We start from the raw sequence: 22,509 nt of genomic DNA, 5'->3' as shown, positions 1-22,509 counted from the left end.
CGTTTTTTATCCTTCTCAGGTCGTCTGCTTATAGGAATATATGAAGCAGATGATATGGAAGAGGTGTCTGAATCAACTCTATCTGTTTCTCTAGGGGAGGGTGTTTTTTTATTATGAAATGGTTTTCGCGTATTGTTCCGCGTTGGATTTGTATTAGTCCACCTATACGCTTGGCCACTGTCGTATGACCGTTTATCCCTCTGAAGTTTACTCTCTTTAGTTTTTATGAGATTGGTTGCATATTTGGTAAGATGGTCTTTTAGTTTTTTCTCTAGCAGGGTGTATCCTGGGTATGTACTGACATTCCCGCTATTCTCGTACCAGTCTTTAATTTCTACATCTACCTGTCCAATGTCCTGCTCGTACTGCTGACATAGGATGTTCATCATTTGGAAAGAGCAGGTTTGTAAATTGCTCTCCCAGGCTTCTTTTATTTTGGGTTCAACCTTACGAATATTTGGAAAGATCTGAATGCGCAATCCCCAAGGTACATTTTTGTTGGATGCGTACTGTTCGAAGAAGTCTCTATGCCAAAAAAGCCTTGTCTTTTTCTCCACCAGGCGCTGAAGTCCTGTAAAATATGTATTGGCATCCTCTTCGGATGCTACGTCTTTGAATCTCGATTGCCTTACATCCGCCACAAAACCCTCCCAGTCGGTGCCATGGTAGCCCGCCATTGTGCACAGTGCCCAAATGTAGTGTCGCTACCCGCGTTGAGGGGCAAAGCCCCAACAAGGTGAGGAGCCACACACAATCCGATGCACCGGGCAACAGAGTGGTGAACAACACTAACCGCAACCAATAAATCCTATGTTAGGCACAAAAATAAACAATACAAAATTAGCTATATAGAACCATAACCGGGTAGCCTATAAAGAGGTCCCGATATGTTTAGGTCAAAAAAAAAAAAAAAGGGAGAAGAGATACAGAATTAGTGTCCATTTACAAGACACTTTTATAGTTGAAGGTTAATTGAGGTAGCTGTGGTCACAGAGACTAAAATTGTCCTAATAAGGATGCATTTAATTATTAAAGTGCAAAAATACTCTATGCAAATGTTGGAGCAGGTGTTTAAATCCACCTAATTGTAGAGAAGAAAATTTAATAAAGCATATAGTGTGCACAAAAAATATATTATAATGGGTAGCCAAAAGCATTACCGTCCCTGAAGGTAAGAGTATATATATTATCCCGGTAAGGGATGGGGCATGGGACTGTACGAATGCAGTTGGGTAGTTCTGAGACCACAGAAACCGTACACCAGAAACAGTTTTACAGATAAAAAATATATTTTAATCTTACATATTATATACATACAAAAATAGAACCAAAGTCACAATCTTTTCCCGTCCTCCAGGGGAACCCCAATATTTGGGCTTTTGTCATACAAGTAACCAAAGCTATAGAGAGTACAGAATGGAAAACGGGCCCAACGCCAAACGTCAACTCAACCCTTAAAAAAGCCATCAACGACTTACGCAATAACGATAACATAGTCATCAAACCCTCAGATAAGGGTGGTAATGTCGTGATTCTCAACAAAGATGGCTATGAGTCTATGTGTCTGGAGATACTTAAAAATAAGCAATGGTATAAACTAGTGCCGGCTTCAATTGTAAATTTGAATATCAGCAAGTATAAGGCAATCCTTAATCGTGCCCACAGCACAGGAGTTATTGACGACAACACAGTTCATTTCCTGAATGTTGAACACCCCACAACACCAACTTTTTACTCGCTACCTAAAGTCCATAAGGGCGTTCTTCCGCCCCCTGGACGTCCGATTGTCTCAGGATGTGGATCTCTTACCGAAAATGCCAGCAGACTCATTGATGAGTACCTATACCCCCATGTACGGGGACTTTTCTCATATGTGAAGGACACCATTGACCTTCTTAGAATTACTGATGGCCTCATTATTCTGTTGGATGCTTGGCTTGTATCCATCGACATAGAGGCCCTCTATAATTCCATTCCACATACTAAAGGTATTCAAGTAGTCAGAAGTTTCCTTGGTGAACGCGACAAAAATTCAGTAAAATATAACAACTTCATTGCTGAGATGTTGGAGTTTATTTTGTTAAGCAACGTCTTTCTCTTCAAGCGCTCCCACTACCTCCAGGTGCAGGGTGTGGCTATGGGGGCGGGCTGCGCCCCCTCTTATGCCAACCTGTACCTGGGGGGGGTGGGAGCGTGACCTTTTTGGAGATGAGGAGAACAGTGATTCCATGACCAATGTGCTCACATGGCACAGATATATAGACGATGTCTTTATGGTCTGGGCGGGCTCAAGGGAAAGTCTTGATATCTTTTTGGCACAACTGCAGATAAATACGTATAATTTGAAATTTACTTACAACTACAGTCAAGAAAAAATCACTTTCCTTGACGTAGAGCTTTTCGTAGATAGCGATGGCAATCTATGCTCTACACTTTTTAGGAAACCTACTGCAGGCAACAGCCTGTTACATGCGTCCAGCTCTCACCCTAAATCGCTGGTCACAAGCATACCGTATAGCCAATATTTACGCTTGAAGCGAAACTGCTCAAAACAAAGTGATTTCCTATACGAAGCCAAACAGCTTTATGCCCGTCTCCGCACAAGAGGTTACACTAAGACATGCCTCCGCAGGGCCTTCAACAGGGCCAATGGTCAGGAACGACACGGACTCCTCTATATATCAAAGAACAGGAAACAATCTAACACTACGAGAGTGATTACTCGCTACAACAGGCAGCACATGAAAATACGCAAAATTTACAATCAATTTTGGCACCTTCTGACCTCAGATAGCAAAATTAACAAATATGTTAACAGCTATCCTGAGATTACTTTCAAACGATCAAAGTCCATTCGAGACAGTACGGTATCGAGTCATTACTCTACCCAAACGATACCAAAACCGACATTGACAGGTACTTTCCCGTGTGGGAAGTTCAATTTTTGTAAGTACATCATTAAAGGGAATAGCATTCTTTTACCAAATGGCGACACCCACACACCCAAGTTTAGGGCAACTTGCCAAACTACAGGCATTATTTACCTAATGAAGTGCAACTGCGGGGCTTATTACGTAGGTAAGACCAAACGTCAATTCCTGTGCCGGATACGCGATCATATACTAGCCGTGAAAAAGAAACTTTTAGAGACTCCCATCAGTAGACACATGGGCCTCTTTCACGCACACGATGCAAAGATGATGGGCTTTTACGCTCTTGCCCACATAGCACCAAATGAAAGAGGTGGGGAGGTGGACAAACGTTTACTACAGATTGAATCTCGTTGGATATACTCTTTGAAGGCCACAATGCAACCGGGCCTCAACGAGGGCATAAGTTTCAAACCGTTCCTGTAACCATGCCAGTACTCCGTTTGACCATGTGCCCTATCCCCTCCCCCCTTTTCCATCTATGTTCATCCACCATGCTGTGGCCCCCCCCCCTTTGTGCAATATTCCACTCTGTGCCCCTCATGCAATGTGGCAGCACTGCCTGTGACAGTACTGACCGCAATGCTTTGTTTCCATGTTCTTAGTTACGTGCATACGTAATTTTCATCATTCGCATACATGGCACTTGATGACCATGTTATGCGACTGTATGGATCCATTTGCAGTATTCTCCTCCTATAATCACATGGTTTATTTCCAGTGTGTAGAAGGCGTTATCTCTTTAAGATCAAGGTTGTAAAGTATATTGCTGCCGGAATGTAATTTTGATGATCTTAGGTCTTATGGCCACGGTCCTTTCCTTTTTCTATTTATATAATGTATTGTTACTGTTGCTCATCCAATATGTACAACATACATACTATGTCTATATGTACATACATTTTATATCTTTTTGGTGAATGCTGTCTCCATGCTGACACCCTTCCCTCGTGTAAGTTATATGTTGCCATCTCCCTTTACTGACTCTCTTCACGGCCACATATACAGGGGGATTATCCTTATCCCCATATGTCATCATTCTATGAAGGAAAAAAGCTGGGACAGCCGCACTCCAAAAAAACTCCTCCTTTAATTAAAAATCACAAAATACATGCCACAGCAAAAAACAGCACAACAAAAGAAAAGCTGACGTTTCGCACTATGCCTTAGTGCTTCTTCACAGCTATGAAGAAGCACTAAGGCATAGTGCGAAACGTCAGCTTTTCTTTTGTTGTGCTGTTTTTTGCTGTGGCATGTATTTTGGGATTTTTAATTAAAGGAGGAGTTTTTTTGGAGTGCGGCTGTCCCAGCTTTTTCCTTCATCCTAAACCCGCATTTTGATTGCACTGCCTGCACCCTTGGCTCGGACCACAGGAATCAGATTACCTGGTTCTCTTTGAGCGGTTACCCACTCTCTCATGTCATCATTCTATCCTTAGCAGCCGGACCAGGACGATATGCACGTATTAGATATGCTGGTCATACCCTTTAGTGGGCGCCCAGGGATGACCACCAGGTGCATTCAGCCCTGAACCACGGCGGAGGCTGTGATGTTGTGGTCACCCGCTTTCTGTATTTCTCGCAGCAAGACATAACACCTTGCGCAGGGATTCCCTGTGCTCACAGCCCCACCCACGGGGTGTGCCTTTCTTCCCCGTCATATCATTCTGCTGGGCCATTAACGCTGCGCTCATTGGAGGTGCGGCACACACCCCCCTTGACACACACATCCCGCGCACTACTGGGCTCTGATGCGCGCTACGTCAGAGCACACTGGGATTATATAAGGTTTCATTTAGCACACATACACCGCTCAGGCCACCAGGCAGCCCAAACGCTCCCTAATCGCAAGTCAGGTAATTAATCTTTATTCCTCAACTATCTGGTCTTTATTATCATTTGATGCTGGCACCAAAATTTGAATCCTTTCCTTTTTTCCTGTTTGTCAGACTCCTGATTAGCGTTGGCTACTCCCATCACAAAGGCTGATCTGTCTTACCCTTTTCAATGAACGCTCTATATGTGAACATTTTAAAGGTATTTTTTCTCCCTGCAATCTTTCTCCATGCATTATAGATATTGCCGTTTTACTTTTGCTTTATATTTATACACTTATGTGATTATTCCACACAGCATCAGCCAGCAGCCGCTCTGCATAATTAGTATATTGTCTGCCAGGACACATTTTTTCCTGACTTCATATCTAACATGCATACCTCTAATTGTAGCAACAAATGTGAGTTCAATTAAGTATGCAAATATTTCCTTTTCTCCCCCTAAAATACCTTCCCTTTTATTATTATACTTTACACTTTTCCCATAGTCTTCTATGTATACTAACACAATCTTACTATAAATATAATGTTGAACACATCCTTTATATTTATCATCTTTCTCTAATTTACTCACTGACTACAGTACTTATTCATTCGATGATACCCATGGTTATTAACTATGGACATCCAAATATGTGACATATATCATATATTATTAATTGTATTTATCATAGTTATTAAGGAGGCATATGCCCCTGATTGATTAATCTGGATGCTATACAGATGCATTCATGGGTAGTAATATAGACTCTCTAATTGACTAATTGACTATCAAATCCTCATTAGATCTTTGCACGCAGCACAGATACTTCATAATTGTTTTCTTATGCTACATTTTCTTCAACCCTTTTTTTATCTAATTTTTCTAATTTTTCATTATCCAATCTTTGCTTCATTAATAACACTGTCGATAATTAATCCAATATCCTTATATTCCCAATAGGATTGATTAGCACTACGTGCTTTCTGTCCTTGATCCGTCTACTTACCCTTTGGGGCTGTATAGTGTCCACCTTCTCTGTGGCCAGTGAGATGAATCACCAAGGAGGTAATTATTTACACAAGTTTGTAATTCCCTGCATGAATAGGGGTGCCACCATGGAACAGAAAAAAAGGGCCAATTGATCGCTAATATGTTGTCTTTATTATTGCAATAAATCAGATACACATGTAAAATTTCAAATGCCTTAGTAACAACATGTATTTGTTTTGTAAATATTTATATATAATAGTCAAGATATGTTCACCATTTGTATTTCTTACTTCAGATTGAGATCCTTTATATATACATAAACATACGTCCCTGAGGAAGCCCGAATGGGCGAAACGTGTTGGACAGTATACTGTATATAATATCTCAACAATCAACTTTTGGTGAAACTTAATACAATATTTGATTTTATTCTATTTTTGTATGTATATAATATGTAAGATTAAAATATATTTTTTATCTGTAAAACTGTTTCTGGTGTACGGTTTCTGTGGTCTCAGAACTACCCAACTGCATTCGTACAGTCCCATGCCCCATCCCTTACCGGGATAATATATATACTCTTACCTTCAGGGACGGTAATGCTTTTGGCTACCCATTATAATATATTTTTTGTGCACACTCTATGCTTTATTAAATTTTCTTCTCGACAGAATGTATGTGTTCATTATTTAAAAACCGTTTGCTGTGGCACGTTCTCTTTATAGAGAAACCAGGGATGAATTAGAACCCTCATTTGTGTCCGACCAATACAGATCATGGGCTTAAAATCCCCTGAGCTGGCTGGTTCATTACATACATATTCTAAATATTTGAACTTGTGGGTCCAGAATGTGTGTGTGTGTGTGTGTGTGTATATATATATATATATATATATACACACACACACAAACATTTTTGTCTTACAGCACAATATTAAAAATGGTGGTTGCTCTGCTTCTCATCACTGATCATTGTCCGGTTGTTTTATCAAAGCCTAGATGTTTACTAAATTTAGTAGAACCATAGTTGCTTAGGTGTCTGCATTCTACCTCATTTATCTTATCAAAATAATTCTTGCTTTAGGTCTGAGTGTGTGTGGCTAGTCACTGCAACTGCTGTTAAAATTTGAGGGGAGGGTCCACATAGTCTGGTTATTTTTTTTCATTTGGCAATAAAGTTGTCAACTATAAAATAGTTAAATACTTGTAATGGATAAAAGGGGTGGTCAAATTAATGTAGAACTTAGAAGACATGTCAACGCTACCAAAGAACGCAGAAAGCATTCCTTAAAGTAAGGTGTCAACTGCATGCTGTAGGCAATTGGGCTACCTAACTCCTGGAATTGGTTTAAACCTAGAAGGGGATATCCAAACCTGGAAAGGGGGTATATTTAGGGGACTAGTACCTAATATTTTAATATTGGAAGTGGGTATATTTAGGGGACTGTACCTAATATTTGGTTGACTTTCACAATAGCCTTTTAAAACAAGTTTTTAGGGTATTGCAAAATGAAAGATAATTTGCCTGTAAAAGTAAAACATAACACAATCCAGCTAGCATTTCAATACATTTTATGACATACTGTATATATCAGAAACAGAAAGGTTAATGTAGCAAGAAATGATATGGCCCAAAGTGACCATTCTTAAGTTACCAGTAAATGTTACTCATAGTTCTGTTGGGTGCTGACGCATTTCTCTGACATTTCTGCTCTAATTACCCTTCTGAGATCTTTTACCCTCAAGCATGTGCCAAATGAGCAATTGGACCATACCCCTTTGGCATTTCAAAAATTACGCACCAATGATGCACTGGATTATGCTCTGTCTATGAAATCCCAACAAATCTAATAAAACTCATGCATTGCCTAAAATCCTAATAGTCCATCATTGTCCTAGCCCCATTTCACACTCAAGCGTTCTTCTGCTTGTTTCTCTATACCTAATGCCGCGTACACACCATCACTTTATGTGATGAAAAAAAACAACGTTTTAAAAAACGTCAATTAAAATGACCGTGTGTGGGGGAAAACGTTGTTTTATGTCTTGTGAAAAACGACAAAAAAAAATAGAAGCATGCTTCAATTTTTTTGTGTCATTTTTTTGTGTCAATTAAAATGATAGTGTGTGGGCAAAACGACGTTTAAAACTACGTTTTTAAACCCGCGCATGCTCATAAGCAAGTTATGAAGCTAGCTTCAATGGAAAAGAGTGCTGAACGTAACCGCGCTTTGCTAGAGCATTTTGAAAAAACGATGGTGTGTAGGCAACGTCGTTTTTGAAAATGAAGTTTCAAAAACGTTGTTTTATTTCATGATTTAAAACGTCATTTTTTTTTCATCACATAAAGTGATGGTGTGTACGCGGCATAAGTGTGCAGGATCCCATTCTTTCTAATTGTTCATGTTCATACTTGTACGCCAAGTTACCCTGCACTCTAAGCTCAACAAGTACATGCAGGAGGTCTTTAAAACACCTGGAAAAAAAAATGCTTCAAAATTTCTGCCAGTAAAGCAGGTTTACTGGCACCCATACATAATAGCTTGTTTTTCTTTGTTGGTCATTATATAAAAATGTGCAGAGTGTTATAGAAATGTACAGTATATGTTATACAATATTTTTTTGTGTATCGACAGTTAAAGTAAGATTAGTTTTGTTTTTCTCATCTCATTGGAAATGAGCACATACATATTGTATTCGATCCACAGTTGACCACATTAATCAAACCTCACCTTATTAAATGGTTTTCATACACTATCTATCTATCTATCTATCTATCTATCTATCTATCTATCTATCTATCTATCTATCTATCTATCTATCTATCTATCTATCTATGTCTAGCTAGCTATTTCTCTCTCTCTCTCTCTCTCTCTCTCTCTCTCTCTCTCTCTCTCTCTCTCTCTATCTCTATCTCTATCTCTATATATACATATACACACACAATTTTTTCACTTTCAATAAATAGATTATGGAAGAATCAGATTTATTGTTAAGAGTAAAGTGTGTGAAGTCTTTGCCACATGCACATGGTATCATCGTAACCTTGCATGTGGGCATTTGTTCCTAGGAAACTAATATGTTTGTAGCCTTTTGGAGACAAGAGAATCTTGGTAAACAAAACAATCGTATGTAGCTAGTGGCACCAGAATATCTATAGGATAGTCTACATTAAAATGTATCCTACTTGCAACCAAGGCTATCATCCAAAGCTGGAGGCTGCTTTTGCTCATCTTTTAGGAAGTGGTGTTGGCTCTGTGAAAGGCATGTGCGTATTCAGGTGTGTTCTTCCCTGGAACTAACATCACTTATAGAAGGCTTGCCTGTAGATCACTGCAAGTTAGAAAACTAGCCTTGATTGTTATTGGTCCTCCCTATGCTAATAAGCAAGGGCAGAAAGGCCAGTCATGTCATCACCCTCTCTCTTCTTATGGTAAAAAATATGAGGCTCCACAAAGCTTATATGACCTGTTTGTGTTGGTGCTTGAGGGTTGGTAGATTGTACATGCATGTTAGATTACCCTTTTAATGTTTTTGGCCACCCTTTGACATGTAGGTATCCAGTGTGACAAACATTCGGGTCATTTTTTATATTAATGGGTTAGTGGCTGTTAAAGCTGATAGCACATAAATAATAAAACACTAAACATACCAACACCAAGAATGTACAGATGTTCTTTTTGCTGGCCACACACACACACCAATTTTCAGTTTTCTAGTAAAATTGTGATTAAACACAACTTACCACTATCTATACCACAGTGCATTGAAAAATAATTCATACCCCTTGAAACGTTACCACCAAAGCCGTAAATGTATTTTATTGGGATTTTATGTGATAGACCAACACAAAGTGGCACATGCTGGTGAAGTGGAAGGAAAATGATAAATGGTTTTCAATTTGTTTTACAAATCTATATCTGAAAACGGATGGAAAAGCGGACATACGGTCCGCACGTGTGAAAGGGGCATAAGGTTCTTCAACAAACCTCTGAGGGTTTCACAAAACAGATGTGTTTATACTGAGATTAAATGACACACAAGTGGACTCTATATACTAATTAGGCGACTTCTGAAGGCAATTGGTTCCACTAGATTTTAGTTGGTGCTATTAGAGTAAAGGGGTCGCACTTTTCAGATATTCATTTGTAAAAAAAAGTGAAAATCATTTATCTTTCTTCCACTTCACAATTCAGTGCCACTTTTTGTTGGTCTTTCACATAAAATCCCAATAAAATACATTTACGTTTTTGGTTGTAACATGACAAAATATGGAAACTTTCAAGGGGTATGAATACTTTTTCAAAGCACTGTACATGAAAACATATTAACTTTTATAACTGAATACAAGTTCTAAAACTAGAATATTGTCATATATGTGAGCAGCATCAACATGTATGAAAAAAAGATGTCAGCTGAAAAGGTCCAAAATGTTATTTTGCTTACATGCTCTGAGGGACCTGTAGTATTAAACTCTAATCACAATTTAAGACGCTGTCACTGAGAAGAGTGCAAACTACTGCAATGCATAAAATTCCCATACCTGCAGTTTTGCGCAGTTTACTTCAGTTCACTGGCAGGGTCTCTTTAATGTAAAACTGTATGGAGGAAGTATGGAAGCTGTCATTGTTGCGCTCCTATGAAAATACTAGTTTGCTTGCTGCCATGCTGATCCATTGGTGTTGGTACTTTCCAGGTTACTGACTCAGAACAAATATGCTGGTTAGTAGGGGTGCAACGGATGAAAAAACTCACGGATCAGATAATTTTTTCGGATCAGCAAAAAAAAAAAAAAAAAAAAAAGACTAATCTTGTTACACCCACCGGAGTTTTAGATTTCACAGTTATTTTCAACACAAAACTGAGCTTATGTGCTTAAATACAGAATATGCAAATCTGACGGACTGTTTACATGTTAAATTTTAAAAGCCGCAGAAAACCTGCTGACTTTACATGGTTGCTAATGTGAAAGAACACCTCTGCTTTTCACATTTAACTAAATGTAAATTGTGAAAATAAGAGGTGTTCTGTCACATTAGCAAGCATGTAAGGTTTGCTGCTGCTTATAAAATTTAACATGTAAACAGTCCGTTGGATTTCCAAATACTGTATTTAAGCATATAAGCTTGGTTTTGTGTTGAAAATAACTGTGAAATCTAAAACTGTTGGGTGTAACAAGATGTCCGCTTGCCCCCCTAATCACTATCATTACTCTAGTATCACCGGTGTCCCCCTTCTCTCCCCTCTGGTGTCACTGGTGTCCCTCCTCTTCTCCCCTCTGGTGTCACCTGTGTCCCCCCTCCTGTCTTCTCCACTCTGGTGTCCCCCCTGCTCTCTGGTGTCACAGGTGTCCTCTCCTATCTGGTGTCACAGGTGTCCCCTCCTATCTGGTGTCACAGGTGTCCCCTCCTATCTGGTGTCACAGGTGTCCTCTCCTATCTGGTGTCACAGGTGTCCCCTCCTATCTGGTGTCACAGGTGTCCCCTCCTATCTGGTGTCACAGGTGTCCCCTCCTATCTGGTGTCACAGGTGTCCCCTCCTATCTGGTGTCACAGGTGTCCCCTCCTCTCTGGTGTCACTGGTCCCCCCTCCTCTCTGGTGTCACTGGGGTCCCCCCTCCACTCTGGTGTCACTGGGGTCCCCCCTCCACTCTGGTGTCACTGGGGTCCCCCCTCCACTCTGGTGTCACTGGGGTCTTCACTCCTCTCTGGTGTCACTGGGGTCCCCCCTCCACTCCTCTCTGGTGTCACAGGTGTCCCCCTCCTCTGCTCAGTACAGACAACCATGCTCCCCGAGTGATGGTGTCTCTCCTACCTGCAGGTGCAGATCTCAGATACATTTTCTCCTCATGTCGGTGGTCCTGGGTCTGTAGTCAGAGAGCTGAGGCGATACGGAGTGTCACGCTGTGCAATAGGCTCTGGTTACTAGGCAAGCAGACTGTCTCCACTGGGGTGGAGCAAGATGTTGTCAACGAAATGTCACTTCCTGATGGGACAGCCGTCGGGTGTACCAAGATGGCCACCGCTCTGGAGCTAGGCTGAAGCCAGGGACTTTCCTATGGCCGAGGCTACGGAGCGTTCCACGGATCACATGGTGTGCCGATCCCAACAGGGTGACCTGTTCAGATCACGGATCAGTGACGATTCGTTGCACTACTACTGGTTAGGAGTTATTTCTGATTTACATGATTGTTCCAAGTTATTGTCTCAAAGTATTTCAGAATGTAAGCAATGGCGGCCTCTGTATATGCGCTATACAGGTTTAATTTACAGTGGTTCTAAAGGCAGATGTTTTCTTTTTTTCATCCTAATGCATTCTATTCATTAAGATATAAAACCTGTGTGCATCAGCCCCCTAATACTTGAGCCCCATCTCGATCCAGCGATGTTGCACGAGAGACTCGGCTGTCCAGGACTCTCCTTCCTGATTGGCTGAGACACCATAGCGGGCGCAATTGGCTCATGCTGCTGTCAAAGTCAGTGAGCCAATGAGAGAGAGGGGGCAGGGCTGAGCCATAGCTCAGTGTCTGAATGGACAACACAGAGCAGTGGCAGCTATGGGAGCACTCAGCAGGAGGGAGGGGCCAGGAGTGACAGCGAGGGACCCAAGAAGAGGATCTGAGCTGCTTTGTGCAAAACCACTGCACAGGGCAGGTAACTATTAACATGTTTATTTTTATTTATTTTTTGGTTAAAAATAACAATTTGACTTTAGTACCACTTTAAGATTTTGAAGCTTCTTCTAGCAACTAGAATCTTCTTCTAGCAACTAGAATCATACCTTAACTGGGGAACTCATTGCTAAGCTTGTTCTTGCGCTCAAATTCAAGGCCAGTAACTGTAGAGATTTTGGCTAGTGAGGCAGAAAGGTATAAATTTCATCATTTCAAGGTGAAAAGTAGAGACACTCCATCATTATGCTTTCTGACTGAAGTATAATTTTACTGCCAAAACAATATATAAATATCACTAATATAAGTCCTTTTTGTTTAATCACATTTTGTTTTTCTCAGTTTTGTATAATTGTATACAAATTTCAGGTGAAAAAAAATTGCGATTGTTGTCTTAGCTGTTAAAACAGCTGTGCGATTAGAATATTTTTTACAGATTAATGATTTACTCCATGTAAACTATTAGTCCCATGCAAATTGTCAGGATACATATTCTCAGATTTCATCATGTATGCCGGTTATTTGTGCCTTGCAGTGATAATTTATCAGGCCATCTGTTCGGTTAGTCTTTAAGCATCCCTCAGATAAGCGACATATTTTTGCCCCAAGAATTGTCGGGACTGTGATGTACACAAATGTGTACACTGTAATGTATCCCGTCCGTTGTAGCAGATGTCGTGCCTCCCATGTTTTGAGTGGGCATCTACATATTTCAAAGTCCATCAATTCATAAGTAAAATATGTGAGGGTGAAAGGGATACTTGTGCTGTATTTGTTGTGCAGCAATAATGGTGCATCTCCATTCCACTGCCAGGGGCCAGAAGTATCCAAACTACTATGGTCAGTGTTTTTATGGTTTGCAGATCACACAGCCTAGCTAAGGGTTTGACTGTACAACTGCAATTTGCTAGCAGTAAATACAAAATTTGCCCATGATGGGTCATTCTGTATGAAGCTATGAACTATCTGGGTAAGGCTTCAAGTACAAGGGACACTTTTACAACCTCTCCTGAACGATTTACCTTGACAGATAGTAACCAACCTTTAAAACTTCAGTTTTGCTGGCTTACATTCCACGTTTTGCTGTGTTTGCATTTTAGAGGCATTTTCAAAATAGCCAAAAATGAAAATTGCCTGTAATTGAAACACGGCTAAATGCGGGTTGCAGCATTTAGCGCTTCAAATGCTTGTAAACTCAGCTTCTGAACCAATTTTTTACATTCCAAAAAATGCCTCTAAACTCAACTGCCTAGAAACGACTAAATGAGTACCCTGAGTACATGGACAGATAGATAACATAGAGGAGAGTTCAGGGGCAGTTGAAAAAAAACTCCCAACTGCTCCTAAACGTCCGTTTTAACAGCAGCAGTGTACATAAGGCCTAATGCCTCGTACACACGCCCGGTCGTGTCTATGCGCCATAGCAGTTTTTTTTTTTAACAAAAAATTAAAACCGCAGAAGTGATCAAATACCACCAAAAGAAATCTGAAAATTGGTCTGGGCAGGAGGGGGGTTCAAGTGCCCAGTAAGCAAGTGGTTAAATCATCTTCTTTTAAACAGGCAAGGCCACACACTGATCAAAATTTGTCCGGTACCTTCTGGACCATCCAAAATATGGACAATTTAAGAAAGTCCGCTCTAAAAACTTGTCAGGGGTTTGAAGCTTTCCACGCTCCACAAAAAAAAGTTTACATGATTCTATCTGTGCCACACTTTTCTTTAGATCATTATTAATAATCTTATATTAATATTCATTTGAGAGTGCAAGCTTTTTTTTTTTTGCTTATGTAATTCTACTTCTGTTCAAGAGTGGCTATGTTCATTCTCTATGGTCCCAGTTTATGTAGAATTGCTCACACCCGAGATGGACCAGGGACTGGGATTTGTAGAGTGCATTCAGCAGCAACCACAACTAGTGAGCACTGCTCATTCCAAACAAACAGAAGTGAAGGGGGAAAAAGAGAGGGTTAGGAGAATGATACAAGACAGAAAAATAGGGTCCCTAAAGAGGGAAGAAACCATGGTAATGTTTTTTTTTTTAAAACCCTGCAAAGTAAAGGCATAATGTGCTAGTATGCATCGCGTACTAGCAAATCATGAAATACTTACCTTAGAACGAAGCCCTGAACTGCCGCGCTGTCAGCTCTGACAGACGCATCCAACTTCACCCGGTCTTCCTTCCCGATTTGGGGCGTCTGGCCGTCTGATTAGCTGCGCTGTGTTGACGTGACTCCCGCGCATGCACACAAAGTCACGGACTGTGGCACTCTGAAGGGACTGCACGGGTATATCGTCCCTTCAGAGCGCATGCGCCAGTGACATCACCGCCTGCATGGAATGCGAATATCTCCTAAACCGCAAAGGTTTGTTATAGGCTTACCTGGAGGTACTAGACATGTGCACACTGAAATATTTCATTTTGGAATTTCGTTTTCGTCCGAAAAATTTATTTAGTTACTCCCCAAATTAGTTTTTATTTATTTTGTTTCGTTAAAAAATGCATTTGTTCGAAAATCTGAGTTAATGAAGGTCAAATCTGTCATTGAAGGCTTATGGTCTCTGTCGAATGTTCTAAGAAGATTTGACGGGGCAGCTAAACTGTACGACACTGCAATCGTACATTTCCGGTCGAATGTTCCGCCTACAAGCTACAACATTCAAATTCTTCTATAGCCTATAGGCCAACCATTTGACCGGAAATGTACGATTGCGGCATCGTACAGTTTAGCTGCTTGGCGAATCTTCTTAGAACTTTTGACAGACACCATAAGCCTTCAATGACAAATTCAAAGTTTGTATGTTTTTCGCTGCTTCGTCGAATCTTCGTCCATGTCGAATGGTCTACCCCCAACACTGTCTCTATAATGTTCCTTTTTTGTTTGTTAAAATGATAACGAAAATACCTGAAATTCGGATGAAATTGCATTTGGTCAAAAACAAATGCACATGTCTAGTAGGTACTAGCCTGCAGACTGGGTTTACTTCCTCTTTTATTAGTGGATGTGTATGGATAATTTAAAGGGAATAAGAATATAATTTAGTGTCACTTTTAAAGATATTATGTATATCATTTGTGCAATGCCAAATATTAAAGTCCAGTATTTGCCTAATCATATATTTAATAGAAAATTACCTGCAATGTTCTTTTCAAGCTGCTTTTCATGCAGAAATCTGCTTTGCAGTATTTCACACCAGAATTGAGGAAAATGGTAATTTCGCATGTGTAACCAACTATAAGCCCAGGTTCACATTGGATACGATTTGGTTCGATTTGAGATGCGATTTCACTTGTGAAATCGCATCTCAAATCGGCGGCAATTGTCGGCAATGACACCGTCCTAATCGGTGCGACGCCGCATCTGCGGCGCTGCACCGATTTCAAAAAGTAGTTCCTGTATTACTTTTTGCGATTTAGGGCCGCGATTTACATCGCGGCCGAGATCGGGACTGCCAGCGGGAGTGAAATTGTGCGAGTTCAGCTGAACTCGCACGGCTTTACTCCCGCAGCCCAGTGTGAACCACGGCTACCACCTAGAAAAGAATGTTTAAGATAAAAAATAAAATCTATTATTGATCAAGAAGTTGGCTACTTTGCAAGCGATAGGCTTTACATAGTTGCTAATATATATATATATATATATATATATATATATATATATATATGCCTTCAATTTAGTCAGAGCGTTTTGTCCTGTACATATTTAATTTCAATTTTTCTTTGTGGTTTTGCTGAAGTTGTGGACTAAGAATGCTTTGTCCTCTGTCCTGGAAATATGTCCATTTGCCAAAAATTTTATGGTGTGAGGTTGTATACACGGTTAAATACGCAAAATACATGTTAGGTCTGCTGAGTGCTGCATCCACTTGGTTCTGAAAAAAATTAAACAGCTGAGCGAATAATTGTAGTTGAAGGCTGCCAATTTTATCTTTGGGAAAAGAACCAAAAAAACTATTTGAAGTATTTAAATTATTTATGCTTACCAAGACCTAAAAAGGTTTAATGGAGCTGTATGCAGGCCCCAAAATGTATGATGTGCAAAACATAAGTTACCAGCATACTGAGAAATATCTAACACCCATTTCTACAAAAATCAATCTGATTCTTGTATTGCTGGAAATGCCGATGGATTTTGACGTGAACATGTTAAGTAGTAACTGGATGGGCTGTATTTGTTAAAGCCACGGTAATTGTAAGGGAATGTGGCTGTCCAGACATCTTGGGATAAAAGGGTTAATTCTCCCCGAATTACCTCTGTAACACTGCACAGACTGAGCTGTCTTTCCTCCTGTAGCAGACCTGCCATTGAGGCATTAAAAAGCTGTAATTTCCTGTTGAGCTCCCCCCTCCCTCCCATGTCTGTGGTGCTTTAAGCTTTGTGTCCTATGGATTGTGGCTGCATGCTAACAAATCTCTATTGTCCAGAGCATGGAGGGCTGGCGGGGTCTGAAGAATTGCTGTCTGGTTTCTATTCAAATCCAGGTAGCTGTATCTATGAAAGAGACTGTTCCAGTGGCTACATGAGGGACTTGGCAAAGGACTATAGGGTACAGCCAGACCGCACTGAGCAAAAAAAAAAAACTGCCGGTCGCTTCAACTGCATCATGAGGCAGCAGGGTTTGCAGGCCACAATTTGCAGTACACAGTACTAAATGCATGCATCTATGGATACGCATTATTGATACAAGGAGGGGAATAATACAGCACCTGCATTACATAGACATTGTACAGAATTTTTATTTGAACCCAGTGGCTTGTTTACAATTGAAGAGCTGAAATCCAGACAATTTACATTCAATACAACCAATGTAAACGGCAAACACGCAAGCAAAAAAATAAAATAACAGCCTAGATAAATTAATCAAGTTTAAAGAAAACTAATAAGCCTTTCTTTTGCAATGGCTAAAATATTGATAGTCTTATATTATGTCTACTAACATACATATTTGTATGTGTGTGCGTGTATATGTATATAATTATGTGTGTGTACTGTATATAATAAGTATCTGTGGGCATAAGATATTTTTATGTACATTATAGACTTTGCCATTAATCATGGTCTGCATATTTTATATGGTTACAATTATGTCATTCCACTATGTCTTCTAGGATGGATATACTGTATATACAATATATATATATATATATATATATATATATATATATATATATATATATATATATATATATAATTTTTTTTTTTTTTCTTTAGATCTGTGTGCATGATATTGTACAGTCTGCCAATGATCACTGTTTGCATATGTTTGTATATGTTGTACTAAAATGATTTGTATATATTTAAAATGAGTATCTGCGTGCACAGGATGTATACAATAATATACATTATGTAGTGTAGTATTGTATTTAATGTATTCATATGTCTAGACTGCATCACAGCAGAAGCCCAGCAGAGGGAATGCTTGTGAGCTTTTCAGACGTCCAATTGTAAGGCTTTTTTTTTTTTTTTTTAAATCGCAAACACCTTCCCACATCCAGCTCTAGTACATGCTGTGATTTCTACACATGCATTTGCCCCATGTCCTCAACTGCTTCCCTGCCAGACGCTCATGTGACATCCTGCAGCTGGTGCAGTTGACCACAGGAGTCTAGATTTAAAAGCAAAGCCTTGTCCCCTACAGCTCTGGCAGATTGTATAGCTAACCCTGGAAGTTTGGTGTGCAGTCCTCACAGGTCACCTGTTTAGCAGGTATGATGGCTTACCTGTTGATTGGCCAGACCCAAAATCAGCAGCTATTCAGCAGCCTATTTAAAAAAAGCATCAGAGTATAGGAATCTGCAGCATTGCCCTCTGTGTTGTGTAGACTCTTAAAGCCAGACGTACACTCCTGCAGCCGTGTGTGTGTGGATCATTGTAGACAAAAGCAGGCGCGACTGGAGGGGAGGAGGATAGAAGGGGAGGGGGGCAGTGGGCAGGTTTGGGAACATTTCCTGTCACTTAGCACATTCCTCTTCACTTCGTCTGGGGGAACTTTGGGTGAGGGGGCATTACTCTCTGTATTACTTACTCATTGTGGGATTTTAGTTTTTGCATTGGTTGCTGATTTTGCTCTCTTTTGTCTGCTGTGATTACGCTTACTTTCCTGGGTTCACAAGCAGCTAAGCAGATTAACTCTTCTTCTGCCAAGTAGGATCGCCGAATAGTTGTGCCATTAATGGCACCAGCTGCTGGCAACATTTGTTTTACAGAAAGCAACAGTTCAAGTGAGGTTGGCTGTGCAAGGTCACATTCTGTCAGGCATTACTGAACAAAACTGTCAGGCAGTAAGGTACATAAGTTATTTGGTAAAGCACCACACTGGAAAGAGCAGTAGTCATGTTCTGGGTGCAGTAACTGACCAGAACTCTTATATCCGAACTAAGACCAATGAAAAATGGCTGGATGACTGGCAGGCTTTTTGTCGCTAAAGGGCCCCTTCATCCCCCCAAAAAAAACTTTTAAACCAAAGGAGGCTTAATGGTAGATTTTTTAAATTAATTACTTTTGTAAGTGTTTAACGTTCCCTAAGTTTTCAAAATAAACTTTCCCTCTCTTGCTTTGCAGATGCAATGGCCTTTTAACAATATGTAAGGAGTTTAAAATAACCTAGAGGAGCAATCCTGAAAGTTCCAGCCCCCTGTTTGTGGTGTTTGTCCTTACATTGTCCATGCACATGTCAGATATATTGTATGTCTGGGCCAAGAATGAACCATCACCAAGGCCAAAAAATAAATGGTTAGCATGGAAGATGTGGATGTGTAAACGTCCCACTGATGTGTATTTTAGCCTCCAATACGCACTCTTGTCTCAATCAATGATGGCAAATTCCCATTTTGTACTTATTCCACCATCACCTTGGATGACCAGCCCTCCCTCTCTCTCCTCCATCAGGTCATATTTAAACCTGGTGTACCAAACTACTTTCTATCGGATTGATTTTCCACATTGTTGCATTGTTTGCAATAAAGAAAACATAATTTCCTTTTTTTTTTACATTTTTTGTGAACGCAATTATTTAAATTTCTGTTTTAGTTAACAATGGTGGGTATTTAAAGTAATATACCCTATCAGCTAATCAAAAACCCAAATTGCTCAGAAATCTAGAAATTGTCCCATTCTGTGACTAGAAGTCACAGCTTATTTTTCTGGTAGTAGACATCGGGCATAGGAGAGGTTAAACTAATTGCAGCTACATTTTGTCTCTTGTACAAAAGCCACATGACCCCTGTGTGCACACCTATCAAGAAACAAACTGCTGGGATTGAGGTTGGCTTTGTCCCTATCCCCCTGTCTGGCTCAGTCCCTCCCTGTCTAGTATAACCAGCCCTGCGGCTAGCAGAGTATTTGGTTACATCTTTCAGGACTCTAGCCCTTACCAAGCTCAGCTTTGTGTTCTTTAAAACTTGAAATGTCCGTTAAGAATTCATGCCATTTAATGAAATCTGATGTATAGTAAGAAACAGAATTCTCTACCAGGAGAAATAATTGAGTGTTAGCTGTGTATCCCTGCAGAATATACATACAGAATCACATATGGCGTTAGAAGAACAAAGAAAGCAAGTGCAGTTAAGCAAACAGTTCATTTCTTCCACAGTTTCCAACTTGCTGACTCTTAATGTAGTAAACACAGCAAAAAAAGAGAAATACTCACCCAGCAGGAAAGGGAATGCCCAGCAGGTGATTTCACATGAAGATGCAGGGTCTTCAACCGGTGTGGTGAATGAAGCCTCAGCAGCAGATGTCTTTCCTGGGGTGTGCTGTAATGAATTAACCAGTAGAAGAACATACTCAGACCTTTTGGAATGCCTGCTAACTGCACTATCTTCTTCCCTATCTTCTGCACTTGCTTTGAACTATATATGACCAGTTTGATGGACAGGAGCAAATGCAGTCATGTGCAGAACTGGAAAGCCAGCTATTTGTTGGAGTAGTCCTAGATGGGGATTGCAGGCTTCTCATTGGCTACGCATTCCTCGTTTTATTCTTACCCCCCATCTCATCCTTTATTCCCGTCGCTGAAACATGACCCATTCAGAGGCTGAAGCTTACTGCTTGGGCTGTTTGTGTGTCTGCTTAGACTCCAGTTACAGCCTTAATTAAGAAGTATTGCTTCCTGTTGCAGGTTTATCTAGCCAGACATGACACCTGTACAAGGAAAAAAAAGGGTTAACTTTTCTGCTGCCAGAGGTCACATTAGCTGTAATAAAAAAAAAATGATTGTATTCTGGGTACATCCTGCATGCAGATTAACATACACAATCAAAATGATCATTACAATGATGGTGTCTGCAAAATAATCTTTTTTGCTGTGCATCATTACAGCCAGTATGCCTTTTAAAGGAGATGATCCTCAAACTGGGTGATCAAAGTGATTGCACCAATTCTGTCAAAGCCGTGCTGAGGAATCTGTAAGCATGGAGAAGACACTGTTGTCACATACAGTAACTGTATGTGGCCTGTGGGTTTTTAATGTTATCAGCTTGGTCTGTTGCCATTGGTAGCTCAAAAAGATTACAACTCATGTTAATATGTGTGGATATATTACTAAATGTACTTGGGGCACTTATGGATTTTACTGTATGTTTTCATGTTGCTAATTGAGTTTTTTTCTCTTCTGTAAATTTCTATGATTAAAACCTTAATAAAAAATATATTAAACAAAAAGAATACAAAGGCATCACACAAATCCACTTGTCAAAGTAAATGTTTGTTGCTCTCCTATCTTTACATTAATACATTTTAATATTAATTGTAACATTAAATAAACATGCTTTTTTTTTTCTTTTTTTCTTTTTTGGTCAGTTGCTGTAACCACCACATTACTTTCCTTGGAGCGGCCAAGGCTAAGAAAATATCACATTTACATCCAGGCTGTGCATTAGAGCAAGCCTGCACAACTACAATAGGTACACAGCACTAGTGTTGCTCATGAATATTCGCATTGCGAATATTCGGCTCGAATATAGCATATTCGAGTAATCGCGCTATATTTCGAATTTCGCGGTGAATATTCGCAATTCCGAATATTCGATTTTTTCCAATTTTATTTTTAGAACAGATCACATCCTAGATATCTCCATCGACGTCTAAAAGCATTGCTGGTATGATTAGAGACCTTGGGCCGAGTAGCTGAAGCGTTCATTGTATTTTGCCGAAAAATCGCAATGCGATTATTCGGCAATCGCAATATCGCGCGATTATTTTCTTCGCCCCTATCTTCCGCATCAGAGCGATTTGTTCAGTTTCATTTTTAAAACAGATCACATCCTAGATATCTCCATCGACATCTAAAAGCATTGCTGGTATGATTAGAGACCTTGGGCCGAGTAGCTGAAGCGATCATTGAATATTGCAGAAGAATCGCAATGCGATTATTCGGCAATCGCAATATCGCGCAATTATTTTCTTCGCCCCTATCTTCCGCATCAGAGCGATTTTTACAGTTTCATTTTTAAAACAGATCACATCCTAGTGATCTCCATAGACGTCTAAAAGCATTGCTGGCATGATTAGAGACCTTGGGCCGAGTAGCTGAAGCGATCATTTTATATTGCCGAATATTCGCAATGCGAATATTCGGCAATAGGAATATTGCGCGATTATTTTCTCCGCCCTTCTTTTGCATCAGAGCCAATCAGAGTTCTCCTACCACAGTTGTCATAGGTTTGCAACCAATAGGAACCTGCCTGCACGGACATTATATAAGGTCACTCCCAGCACCATTTCATTGCAGATTCAGAAGGTGGCTAGAGAGTGTGGAGAGGTGTACTAGTTTTATTATAGTTTAGTAGCTGTCTGTGTACGTCTTTGTCTGTGTGCCTGTCTTTTAAAAAAACACAAAAAAACATTTTCCTCACATTCCCCCCCCCCCAATAAAGTTTACCCCCCCCCCACACACATTTACAATTATGAGCGGCATCCGTGGCCGTGGCAGCAGGGGTAGGGGAGTTACTCCCAGTGCTGGGTCGCTGCCAGCACGGGGTACCTCTCGTGCCCCTACTAGTGGTAGAGGATCGGGTGGAAGGGGACTCCGCCTCATGCGGGATTTTTTTCCATCGGGCAGCCTGCCGATATTGCCATCTCAGGCTCAAGTAGTAGTGGACTA

At 40.3% G+C, this 22,509-nt stretch overlaps 1 long non-coding RNA gene across 1 annotated transcript in view; it reads right to left on the bottom strand.

Moving 5' to 3' along the window:
* The window catches only part of LOC120914245, a 90,723-nt gene extending 70,408 nt beyond the window's left edge, over window positions 1-20,315 (bottom strand). Inside the window, exon 1 of the long non-coding RNA XR_005743640.1 lies at window positions 20,056-20,315. This is a non-coding gene — a long non-coding RNA (uncharacterized LOC120914245). The remainder of the gene's footprint in view (window positions 1-20,055) is intronic.
* Window positions 20,316-22,509: the final 2,194 nt, after the last annotated feature.

This window comes from Rana temporaria, chromosome 9, assembly GCF_905171775.1.
Source record: "Rana temporaria chromosome 9, aRanTem1.1, whole genome shotgun sequence".
Lineage (NCBI taxonomy): Eukaryota > Metazoa > Chordata > Amphibia > Anura > Ranidae > Rana > Rana temporaria.
Note: the sequence above shows the minus strand (reverse complement) of the source record. Positions and strands in the feature narration are given on the sequence as shown.